The following is a 9,491-nucleotide window of genomic DNA, read 5'->3' on the forward strand; positions in this document are numbered from 1 at the left end:
TTCCATATTTCCCGTTTGGTCCCTGAATTGCAATTCATCGTTACTCGTTTCTCGTTCTGTTTGTCTCTCGGCGATAGTAATAATAGAAAAAACGCAGTTCAAAAAAAGCGAAAAAGGGGTGCAACACGAGGACTTCCCAGGAGGTCACCCATCCTAGTACTGCTCTCGCCCAAGCACGTTTATCTTCGGAGTTCTGATGGGATCCGGTGCATTAGTGCTGGTATGATCGCACCCGTCATACCTTGCACGATCATCGCATATATCCGCTGCCTTGCAACTCATTCAACCAAAATAAAAACTATCTTTAAAAGTACGTTTTGGTCCCTGAACTTTTTCCATATTTCCCGTTTGGTCCCTGAATTGCAATTCATCGTTACTCGTTACTCGTTACTCGTTCTGTTTGTCTCTCGGCGATAGTAATAATAGAAAAAACGCAGTTCAAAAAAAGCGAAAAAGGGGTGAAACACGAAGACTTCCCAGGAGGTCACCCATCCTAGTACTGCTCTCGCCCAAGCACGTTTAACTTCGGAGTTCTGATGGGATCCGGTGCATTAGTGCTGGTATGATCGCACCCGTCATACCTTGCACGATCATCGCATATATCCGCTGCCTTGCAACTCATTCAACCAAAATAAAAACTATCTTTAAAAGTACGTTTTGGTCCCTGAACTTTTTCCATATTTCCCGTTTGGTCCCTGAATTGCAATTCATCGTTACTCGTTACTCGTTCTGTTTGTCTCTCGGCGATAGTAATAATAGAAAAAACGCAGTTCAAAAAAAGCGAAAAAGGGGTGCAACACGAGGACTTCCCAGGAGGTCACCCATCCTAGTACTGCTCTCGCCCAAGCACGTTTAACTTCGGAGTTCTGATGGGATCCGGTGCATTAGTGCTGGTATGATCGCACCCGTCATACCTTGCACGATCATCGATTATATCCGCTGCCTTGCAACTCATTCAACCAAAATAAAAACTATCTTTAAAAGTACGTTTTGGTCCCTGAACTTTTTCCATATTTCCCGTTTTGTCCCTGAATTGCAATTCATCGTTACTCGTTACTCGTTACTCGTTCTGTTTGTCTCTCGGCGATAGTAATAATAGAAAAAACGCAGTTCAAAAAAAGCGAAAAAGGGGTGCAACACGAGGACTTCCCAGGAGGTCACCCATCCTAGTACTGCTCTCGCCCAAGCACGTTTAACTTCGGAGTTCTGATGGGATCCGGTGCATTAGTGCTGGTATGATCGCACCCGTCATACCTTGCACGATCATCGCATATATCCGCTGCCTTGCAACTCATTCAACCAAAATAAAAACTATCTTTAAAAGTACGTTTTGGTCCCTGAACTTTTTCCATATTTCCCGTTTGGTCCCTGAATTGCAATTCATCGTTACTCGTTACTCGTTACTCGTTCTGTTTGTCTCTCGGCGATAGTAATAATAGAAAAAACGCAGTTCAAAAAAAGCGAAAAAGGGGTGCAACACGAGGACTTCCCAGGAGGTCACCCATCCTAGTACTGCTCTCGGCCAAGCACGTTTAACTTCGGAGTTCTGATGGGATCCGGTGCATTAGTGCTGGTATGATCGCACCCGTCATACCTTGCACGATCATCGCATATATCCGCTGCCTTGCAACTCATTCAACCAAAATAAAAACTATCTTTAAAAGTACGTTTTGGTCCCTGAACTTTTTCCATATTTCCCGTTTGGTCCCTGAATTGCAATTCATCGTTACTCGTTACTCGTTCTGTTTGTCTCTCGGCGATAGTAATAATAGAAAAAACGCAGTTCAAAAAAAGCGAAAAAGGGGTGCAACACGAGGACTTCCCAGGAGGTCACCCATCCTAGTACTGCTCTCGCCCAAGCACGTTTATCTTCGGAGTTCTGATGGGATCCGGTGCATTAGTGCTGGTATGATCGCACCCGTCATACCTTGCACGATCATCGCATATATCCGCTGCCTTGCAACTCATTCAACCAAAATAAAAGCTATCTTTAAAAGTACGTTTTGGTCCCTGAACTTTTTCCATATTTCCCGTTTGGTCCCTGAATTGCAATTCATCGTTACTCGTTACTCGTTACTCGTTCTGTTTGTCTCTCGGCGATAGTAATAATAGAAAAAACGCAGTTCAAAAAAAGCGCAAAAGGGGTGCAACACGAGGACTTCCCAGGAGGTCACCCATCCTAGTACTGCTCTCGCCCAAGCACGTTTGACTTCGGAGTTCTGATGGGATCCGGTGCATTAGTGCTGGTATGATCGCACCCGTCATACCTTGCACGATCATCGCATATATCCGCTGCCTTGCAACTCATTCAACCAAAATAAAAACTATCTTTAAAAGTACGTTTTGGTCCCTGAACTTTTTCCATATTTCCCGTTTGGTCCCTGAATTGCAATTCATCGTTACTCGTTACTCGTTACTCGTTCTGTTTGTCTCTCGGCGATAGTAATAATAGAAAAAACGCAGTTCAAAAAAAGCGAAAAAGGGGTGCAACACGAGGACTTCCCAGGAGGTCACCCATCCTAGTACTGCTCTCGCCCAAGCACGTTTATCTTCGGAGTTCTGATGGGATCCGTTGCATTAGTGCCGGTATGATCGCACCGGTCATACCTTGCACGATCATCGCATATATCCGCTGCCTTGCAACTCATTCAACCAAAATAAAAACTATCTTTAAAAGTACGTTTTGGTCCCTGAACTTTTTCCATATTTCCCGTTTGGTCCCTGAATTGCAATTCATCGTTACTCGTTACTCGTTACTCGTTCTGTTTGTCTCTCGGCGATAGTAATAATAGAAAAAACGCAGTTCAAAAAAAGCGAAAAAGGGGTGCAACACGAGGACTTCCCAGGAGGTCACCCATCCTAGTACTGCTCTCGCCCAAGCACGTTTATCTTCGGAGTTCTGATGGGATCCGTTGCATTAGTGCCGGTATGATCGCACCGGTCATACCTTGCACGATCATCGCATATATCCGCTGCCTTGCAACTCATTCAACCAAAATAAAAACTATCTTTAAAAGTATGTTTTGGTCCCTGAACTTTTTCCATATTTCCCGTTTGGTCCCTGAATTGCAATTCATCGTTACTCGTTACTCGTTACTCGTTCTGTTTGTCTCTCGGCGATAGTAATAATAGAAAAAACGCAGTTCAAAAAAAGCGAAAAAGGGGTGCAACACGAGGACTTCCCAGGAGGTCACCCATCCTAGTACTGCTCTCGCCCAAGCACGTTTATCTTCGGAGTTCTGATGGGATCCGTTGCATTAGTGCCGGTATGATCGCACCGGTCATACCTTGCACGATCATCGCATATATCCGCTGCCTTGCAACTCATTCAACCAAAATAAAAACTATCTTTAAAAGTACGTTTTGGTCCCTGAACTTTTTCCATATTTCCCGTTTGGTCCCTGAATTGCAATTCATCGTTACTCGTTACTCGTTACTCGTTCTGTTTGTCTCTCGGCGATAGTAATAATAGAAAAAACGCAGTTCAAAAAAAGCGAAAAAGGGGTGCAACACGAGGACTTCCCAGGAGGTCACCCATCCTAGTACTGCTCTCGCCCAAGCACGTTTAACTTCGGAGTTTTGATGGGATCCGGTGCATTAGTGTTGGTATGATCGCACCCGTCATACCTTGCACGATCATCGCATATATCCGCTGCCTTGCAACTCATTCAACCAAAATAAAAACTATCTTTAAAAGTACGTTTTGGTCCCTGAACTTTTTCCATATTTCCCGTTTGGTCCCTGAATTGCAATTCATCGTTACTCGTTACTCGTTCTGTTTGTCTCTCGGGGATAGTAATAATAGAAAAAACGCAGTTCAAAAAAAGCGAAAAAGGGGTGCAACACGAGGACTTCCCAGGAGGTCACCCATCCTAGTACTGCTCTCGCCCAAGCACGTTTAACTTCGGAGTTCTGATGGGATCCGGTGCATTAGTGCTGGTATGATCGCACCCGTCATACCTTGCACGATCATCGCATATATCCGCTGCCTTGCAACTCATTCAACCAAAATAAAAACTATCTTTAAAAGTACGTTTTGGTCCCTGAACTTTTTCCATATTTCCCGTTTGGTCCCTGAATTGCAATTCATCGTTACTCGTTACTCGTTCTGTTTGTCTCTCGGCGATAGTAATAATAGAAAAAACGCAGTTCAAAAAAAGCGAAAAAGGGGTGCAACACGAGGACTTCCCAGGAGGTCACCCATCCTAGTACTGCTCTCGCCCAAGCACGTTTAACTTCGGAGTTCTGATGGGATCCGGTGCATTAGTGCTGGTATGATCGCACCCGTCATACCTTGCACGATCATCGCATATATCCGCTGCCTTGCAACTCATTCAACCAAAATAAAAACTATCTTTAAAAGTACGTTTTGGTCCCTGAACTTTTTCCATATTTCCCGTTTGGTCCCTGAATTGCAATTCATCGTTACTCGTTACTCGTTACTCGTTCTGTTTGTCTCTCGGCGATAGTAATAATAGAAAAAACGCAGTTCAAAAAAAGCGAAAAAGGGGTGCAACACGAGGACTTCCCAGGAGGTCACCCATCCTAGTACTGCTCTCGCCCAAGCACGTTTATCTTCGGAGTTCTGATGGGATCCGGTGCATTAGTGCTGGTATGATCGCACCCGTCATACCTTGCACGATCATCGCATATATCCGCTGCCTTGCAACTCATTCAACCAAAATAAAAACTATCTTTAAAAGTACGTTTTGGTCCCTGAACTTTTTCCATATTTCCCGTTTGGTCCCTGAATTGCAATTCATCGTTACTCGTTACTCGTTCTGTTTGTCTCTCGGCGATAGTAATAATAGAAAAAACGCAGTTCAAAAAAAGCGAAAAAGGGGTGCAACACGAGGACTTCCCAGGAGGTCACCCATCCTAGTACTGCTCTCGCCCAAGCACGTTTAACTTCGGAGTTCTGATGGGATCCGGTGCATTAGTGCTGGTATGATCGCACCCATCATACCTTGCACGATCATCGCATATATCCGCTGCCTTGCAACTCATTCAACTAAAATAAAAACTATCTTTAAAAGTACGTTTTGGTCCCTGAACTTTTTCCATATTTCCCGTTTGGTCCCTGAATTGCAATTCATCGTTACTCGTTACTCGTTCTGTTTGTCTCTCGGCGATAGTAATAATAGAAAAAACGCAGTTCAAAAAAAGCGAAAAAGGGGTGCAACACGAGGACTTCCCAGGAGGTCACCCATCCTAGTACTGCTCTCGCCCAAGCACGTTTATCTTCGGAGTTCTGATGGGATCCGTTGCATTAGTGCCGGTATGATCGCACCGGTCATACCTTGCACGATCATCGCATATATCCGCTGCCTTGCAACTCATTCAACCAAAATAAAAACTATCTTTAAAAGTACGTTTTGGTCCCTGAACTTTTTCCATATTTCCCGTTTGGTCCCTGAATTGCAATTCATCGTTACTCGTTACTCGTTACTCGTTCTGTTTGTCTCTCGGCGATAGTAATAATAGAAAAAACGCAGTTCAAAAAAAGCGAAAAAGGGGTGCAACACGAGGACTTCCCAGGAGGTCACCCATCCTAGTACTGCTCTCGCCCAAGCACGTTTATCTTCGGAGTTCTGATGGGATCCGGTGCATTAGTGCCGGTATGATCGCACCGGTCATACCTTGCACGATCATCGCATATATCCGCTGCCTTGCAACTCATTCAACCAAAATAAAAACTATCTTTAAAAGTACGTTTTGGTCCCTGAACTTTTTCCATATTTCCCGTTTGGTCCCTGAATTGCAATTCATCGTTACTCGTTACTCGTTACTCGTTCTGTTTGTCTCTCGGCGATAGTAATAATAGAAAAAACGCAGTTCAAAAAAAGCGAAAAAGGGGTGCAACACGAGGACTTCCCAGGAGGTCACCCATCCTAGTACTGCTCTCGCCCAAGCACGTTTATCTTCGGAGTTCTGATGGGATCCGGTGCATTAGTGCCGGTATGATCGCACCGGTCATACCTTGCACGATCATCGCATATATCCGCTGCCTTGCAACTCATTCAACCAAAATAAAAACTATCTTTAAAAGTACGTTTTGGTCCCTGAACTTTTTCCATATTTCCCGTTTGGTCCCTGAATTGCAATTCATCGTTACTCGTTACTCGTTACTCGTTCTGTTTGTCTCTCGGCGATAGTAATAATAGAAAAAACGCAGTTCAAAAAAAGCGAAAAAGGGGTGCAACACGAGGACTTCCCAGGAGGTCACCCATCCTAGTACTGCTCTCGCCCAAGCACGTTTAACTTCGGAGTTTTGATGGGATCCGGTGCATTAGTGTTGGTATGATCGCACCCGTCATACCTTGCACGATCATCGCATATATCCGCTGCCTTGCAACTCATTCAACCAAAATAAAAACTATCTTTAAAAGTACGTTTTGGTCCCTGAACTTTTTCCATATTTCCCGTTTGGTCCCTGAATTGCAATTCATCGTTACTCGTTACTCGTTCTGTTTGTCTCTCGGGGATAGTAATAATAGAAAAAACGCAGTTCAAAAAAAGCGAAAAAGGGGTGCAACACGAGGACTTCCCAGGAGGTCACCCATCCTAGTACTGCTCTCGCCCAAGCACGTTTAACTTCGGAGTTCTGATGGGATCCGGTGCATTAGTGCTGGTATGATCGCACCCGTCATACCTTGCACGATCATCGCATATATCCGCTGCCTTGCAACTCATTCAACCAAAATAAAAACTATCTTTAAAAGTACGTTTTGGTCCCTGAACTTTTTCCATATTTCCCGTTTGGTCCCTGAATTGCAATTCATCGTTACTCGTTACTCGTTCTGTTTGTCTCTCGGCGATAGTAATAATAGAAAAAACGCAGTTCAAAAAAAGCGAAAAAGGGGTGCAACAAGAGGACTTCCCAGGAGGTCACCCATCCTAGTACTGCTCTCGCCCAAGCACGTTTAACTTCGGAGTTCTGATGGGATCCGGTGCATTAGTGCTGGTATGATCGCACCCGTCATACCTTGCACGATCATCGCATATATCCGCTGCCTTGCAACTCATTCAACCAAAATAAAAACTATCTTTAAAAGTACGTTTTGGTCCCTGAACTTTTTCCATATTTCCCGTTTGGTCCCTGAATTGCAATTCATCGTTACTCGTTACTCGTTACTCGTTCTGTTTGTCTCTCGGCGATAGTAATAATAGAAAAAACGCAGTTCAAAAAAAGCGAAAAAGGGGTGCAACACGAGGACTTCCCAGGAGGTCACCCATCCTAGTACTGCTCTCGCCCAAGCACGTTTATCTTCGGAGTTCTGATGGGATCCGGTGCATTAGTGCTGGTATGATCGCACCCGTCATACCTTGCACGATCATCGCATATATCCGCTGCCTTGCAACTCATTCAACCAAAATAAAAACTATCTTTAAAAGTACGTTTTGGTCCCTGAACTTTTTCCATATTTCCCGTTTGGTCCCTGAATTGCAATTCATCGTTACTCGTTACTCGTTCTGTTTGTCTCTCGGCGATAGTAATAATAGAAAAAACGCAGTTCAAAAAAAGCGAAAAAGGGGTGCAACACGAGGACTTCCCAGGAGGTCACCCATCCTAGTACTGCTCTCGCCCAAGCACGTTTAACTTCGGAGTTCTGATGGGATCCGGTGCATTAGTGCTGGTATGATCGCACCCATCATACCTTGCACGATCATCGCATATATCCGCTGCCTTGCAACTCATTCAACTAAAATAAAAACTATCTTTAAAAGTACGTTTTGGTCCCTGAACTTTTTCCATATTTCCCGTTTGGTCCCTGAATTGCAATTCATCGTTACTCGTTACTCGTTCTGTTTGTCTCTCGGCGATAGTAATAATAGAAAAAACGCAGTTCAAAAAAAGCGAAAAAGGGGTGCAACACGAGGACTTCCCAGGAGGTCACCCATCCTAGTACTGCTCTCGCCCAAGCACGTTTATCTTCGGAGTTCTGATGGGATCCGTTGCATTAGTGCAGGTATGATCGCACCCGTCATACCTTGCACGATCATCGCATATATCCGCTGCCTTGCAACTCATTCAACCAAAATAAAAACTATCTTTAAAAGTACGTTTTGGTCCCTGAACTTTTTCCATATTTCCCGTTTGGTCCCTGAATTGCAATTCATCGTTACTCGTTACTCGTTCTGTTTGTCTCTCGGCGATAGTAATAATAGAAAAAACGCAGTTCAAAAAAAGCGAAAAAGGGGTGCAACACGAGGACTTCCCAGGAGGTCACCCATCCTAGTACTGCTCTCGCCCAAGCACGTTTATCTTCGGAGTTCTGATGGGATCCGTTGCATTAGTGCCGGTATGATCGCACCGGTCATACCTTGCACGATCATCGCATATATCCGCTGCCTTGCAACTCATTCAACCAAAATAAAAACTATCTTTAAAAGTACGTTTTGGTCCCTGAACTTTTTCCATATTTCCCGTTTGGTCCCTGAATTGCAATTCATCGTTACTCGTTACTCGTTACTCGTTCTGTTTGTCTCTCGGCGATAGTAATAATAGAAAAAACGCAGTTCAAAAAAAGCGAAAAAGGGGTGCAACACGAGGACTTCCCAGGAGGTCACCCATCCTAGTACTGCTCTCGCCCAAGCACGTTTAACTTCGGAGTTTTGATGGGATCCGGTGCATTAGTGTTGGTATGATCGCACCCGTCATACCTTGCACGATCATCGCATATATCCGCTGCCTTGCAACTCATTCAACCAAAATAAAAACTATCTTTAAAAGTACGTTTTGGTCCCTGAACTTTTTCCATATTTCCCGTTTGGTCCCTGAATTGCAATTCATCGTTACTCGTTACTCGTTCTGTTTGTCTCTCGGGGATAGTAATAATAGAAAAAACGCAGTTCAAAAAAAGCGAAAAAGGTGTGCAACACGAGGACTTCCCAGGAGGTCACCCATCCTAGTACTGCTCTCGCCCAAGCACGTTTAACTTCGGAGTTCTGATGGGATCCGGTGCATTAGTGCTGGTATGATCGCACCCGTCATACCTTGCACGATCATCGCATATATCCGCTGCCTTGCAACTCATTCAACCAAAATAAAAACTATCTTTAAAAGTACGTTTTGGTCCCTGAACTTTTTCCATATTTCCCGTTTGGTCCCTGAATTGCAATTCATCGTTACTCGTTACTCGTTCTGTTTGTCTCTCGGCGATAGTAATAATAGAAAAAACGCAGTTCAAAAAAAGCGAAAAAGGGGTGCAACACGAGGGCTTCCCAGGAGGTCACCCATCCTAGTACTGCTCTCGCCCAAGCACGTTTAACTTCGGAGTTCTGATGGGATCCGGTGCATTAGTGCTGGTATGATCGCACCCGTCATACCTTGCACGATCATCGCATATATCCGCTGCCTTGCAACTCATTCAACCAAAATAAAAACTATCTTTAAAAGTACGTTTTGGTCCCTGAACTTTTTCCATATTTCCCGTTTGGTCCCTGAATTGCAATTCATCGTTACTCGTTACTCGTTACTCGTTCTGTTT

The 9,491-nt window shown here is 44.3% G+C and overlaps 28 non-coding genes across 28 annotated transcripts; all 28 read right to left on the reverse strand.

The window, feature by feature from the left end:
• Positions 1-115: 115 nt before the first annotated feature.
• Positions 116-234, reverse strand: LOC126658096 (5S ribosomal RNA). The gene has a single exon (XR_007633696.1). It is a non-coding gene; the product is annotated as a 5S ribosomal RNA (ribosomal RNA).
• A 221-nt stretch (positions 235-455) lies between these two features.
• On the reverse strand, positions 456-574 carry LOC126658640 (5S ribosomal RNA). The gene has a single exon (XR_007634220.1). It is a non-coding gene; the product is annotated as a 5S ribosomal RNA (ribosomal RNA).
• A 214-nt stretch (positions 575-788) lies between these two features.
• Positions 789-907, reverse strand: LOC126658885 (5S ribosomal RNA). Its single transcript, XR_007634453.1, has one exon. It is a non-coding gene; the product is annotated as a 5S ribosomal RNA (ribosomal RNA).
• Positions 908-1,128: 221 nt separating this feature from the next.
• Positions 1,129-1,247, reverse strand: LOC126658896 (5S ribosomal RNA). The gene has a single exon (XR_007634463.1). It is a non-coding gene; the product is annotated as a 5S ribosomal RNA (ribosomal RNA).
• Positions 1,248-1,468: 221 nt separating this feature from the next.
• On the reverse strand, positions 1,469-1,587 carry LOC126658350 (5S ribosomal RNA). The gene has a single exon (XR_007633939.1). It is a non-coding gene; the product is annotated as a 5S ribosomal RNA (ribosomal RNA).
• A 214-nt stretch (positions 1,588-1,801) lies between these two features.
• LOC126658097 (5S ribosomal RNA) lies at positions 1,802-1,920 on the reverse strand. The gene has a single exon (XR_007633697.1). It is a non-coding gene; the product is annotated as a 5S ribosomal RNA (ribosomal RNA).
• Positions 1,921-2,141: 221 nt separating this feature from the next.
• On the reverse strand, positions 2,142-2,260 carry LOC126657836 (5S ribosomal RNA). Its single transcript, XR_007633447.1, has one exon. It is a non-coding gene; the product is annotated as a 5S ribosomal RNA (ribosomal RNA).
• Positions 2,261-2,481: 221 nt separating this feature from the next.
• On the reverse strand, positions 2,482-2,600 carry LOC126658733 (5S ribosomal RNA). Its single transcript, XR_007634309.1, has one exon. It is a non-coding gene; the product is annotated as a 5S ribosomal RNA (ribosomal RNA).
• A 221-nt stretch (positions 2,601-2,821) lies between these two features.
• Positions 2,822-2,940, reverse strand: LOC126658734 (5S ribosomal RNA). The gene has a single exon (XR_007634310.1). It is a non-coding gene; the product is annotated as a 5S ribosomal RNA (ribosomal RNA).
• Positions 2,941-3,161: 221 nt separating this feature from the next.
• On the reverse strand, positions 3,162-3,280 carry LOC126658735 (5S ribosomal RNA). The gene has a single exon (XR_007634311.1). It is a non-coding gene; the product is annotated as a 5S ribosomal RNA (ribosomal RNA).
• Positions 3,281-3,501: 221 nt separating this feature from the next.
• LOC126658684 (5S ribosomal RNA) lies at positions 3,502-3,620 on the reverse strand. The gene has a single exon (XR_007634264.1). It is a non-coding gene; the product is annotated as a 5S ribosomal RNA (ribosomal RNA).
• A 214-nt stretch (positions 3,621-3,834) lies between these two features.
• LOC126658907 (5S ribosomal RNA) lies at positions 3,835-3,953 on the reverse strand. The gene has a single exon (XR_007634473.1). It is a non-coding gene; the product is annotated as a 5S ribosomal RNA (ribosomal RNA).
• Positions 3,954-4,167: 214 nt separating this feature from the next.
• Positions 4,168-4,286, reverse strand: LOC126658919 (5S ribosomal RNA). The gene has a single exon (XR_007634485.1). It is a non-coding gene; the product is annotated as a 5S ribosomal RNA (ribosomal RNA).
• A 221-nt stretch (positions 4,287-4,507) lies between these two features.
• Positions 4,508-4,626, reverse strand: LOC126658098 (5S ribosomal RNA). The gene has a single exon (XR_007633698.1). It is a non-coding gene; the product is annotated as a 5S ribosomal RNA (ribosomal RNA).
• Positions 4,627-4,840: 214 nt separating this feature from the next.
• LOC126658931 (5S ribosomal RNA) lies at positions 4,841-4,959 on the reverse strand. The gene has a single exon (XR_007634496.1). It is a non-coding gene; the product is annotated as a 5S ribosomal RNA (ribosomal RNA).
• Positions 4,960-5,173: 214 nt separating this feature from the next.
• LOC126658736 (5S ribosomal RNA) lies at positions 5,174-5,292 on the reverse strand. Its single transcript, XR_007634312.1, has one exon. It is a non-coding gene; the product is annotated as a 5S ribosomal RNA (ribosomal RNA).
• A 221-nt stretch (positions 5,293-5,513) lies between these two features.
• On the reverse strand, positions 5,514-5,632 carry LOC126658565 (5S ribosomal RNA). The gene has a single exon (XR_007634147.1). It is a non-coding gene; the product is annotated as a 5S ribosomal RNA (ribosomal RNA).
• Positions 5,633-5,853: 221 nt separating this feature from the next.
• On the reverse strand, positions 5,854-5,972 carry LOC126658567 (5S ribosomal RNA). The gene has a single exon (XR_007634149.1). It is a non-coding gene; the product is annotated as a 5S ribosomal RNA (ribosomal RNA).
• A 221-nt stretch (positions 5,973-6,193) lies between these two features.
• LOC126658686 (5S ribosomal RNA) lies at positions 6,194-6,312 on the reverse strand. Its single transcript, XR_007634266.1, has one exon. It is a non-coding gene; the product is annotated as a 5S ribosomal RNA (ribosomal RNA).
• A 214-nt stretch (positions 6,313-6,526) lies between these two features.
• LOC126658942 (5S ribosomal RNA) lies at positions 6,527-6,645 on the reverse strand. The gene has a single exon (XR_007634507.1). It is a non-coding gene; the product is annotated as a 5S ribosomal RNA (ribosomal RNA).
• A 214-nt stretch (positions 6,646-6,859) lies between these two features.
• On the reverse strand, positions 6,860-6,978 carry LOC126658462 (5S ribosomal RNA). The gene has a single exon (XR_007634048.1). It is a non-coding gene; the product is annotated as a 5S ribosomal RNA (ribosomal RNA).
• A 221-nt stretch (positions 6,979-7,199) lies between these two features.
• Positions 7,200-7,318, reverse strand: LOC126658099 (5S ribosomal RNA). Its single transcript, XR_007633699.1, has one exon. It is a non-coding gene; the product is annotated as a 5S ribosomal RNA (ribosomal RNA).
• Positions 7,319-7,532: 214 nt separating this feature from the next.
• Positions 7,533-7,651, reverse strand: LOC126658953 (5S ribosomal RNA). The gene has a single exon (XR_007634518.1). It is a non-coding gene; the product is annotated as a 5S ribosomal RNA (ribosomal RNA).
• A 214-nt stretch (positions 7,652-7,865) lies between these two features.
• LOC126658633 (5S ribosomal RNA) lies at positions 7,866-7,984 on the reverse strand. The gene has a single exon (XR_007634213.1). It is a non-coding gene; the product is annotated as a 5S ribosomal RNA (ribosomal RNA).
• A 214-nt stretch (positions 7,985-8,198) lies between these two features.
• LOC126658737 (5S ribosomal RNA) lies at positions 8,199-8,317 on the reverse strand. Its single transcript, XR_007634313.1, has one exon. It is a non-coding gene; the product is annotated as a 5S ribosomal RNA (ribosomal RNA).
• A 221-nt stretch (positions 8,318-8,538) lies between these two features.
• LOC126658687 (5S ribosomal RNA) lies at positions 8,539-8,657 on the reverse strand. The gene has a single exon (XR_007634267.1). It is a non-coding gene; the product is annotated as a 5S ribosomal RNA (ribosomal RNA).
• A 214-nt stretch (positions 8,658-8,871) lies between these two features.
• Positions 8,872-8,990, reverse strand: LOC126658007 (5S ribosomal RNA). The gene has a single exon (XR_007633611.1). It is a non-coding gene; the product is annotated as a 5S ribosomal RNA (ribosomal RNA).
• A 214-nt stretch (positions 8,991-9,204) lies between these two features.
• LOC126659311 (5S ribosomal RNA) lies at positions 9,205-9,323 on the reverse strand. Its single transcript, XR_007634857.1, has one exon. It is a non-coding gene; the product is annotated as a 5S ribosomal RNA (ribosomal RNA).
• Positions 9,324-9,491: the final 168 nt, after the last annotated feature.

Source organism: Mercurialis annua, linkage group LG7, assembly GCF_937616625.2.
Source record: "Mercurialis annua linkage group LG7, ddMerAnnu1.2, whole genome shotgun sequence".
In the NCBI taxonomy this organism is placed as follows: Eukaryota; Viridiplantae; Streptophyta; class Magnoliopsida; order Malpighiales; family Euphorbiaceae; genus Mercurialis; species Mercurialis annua.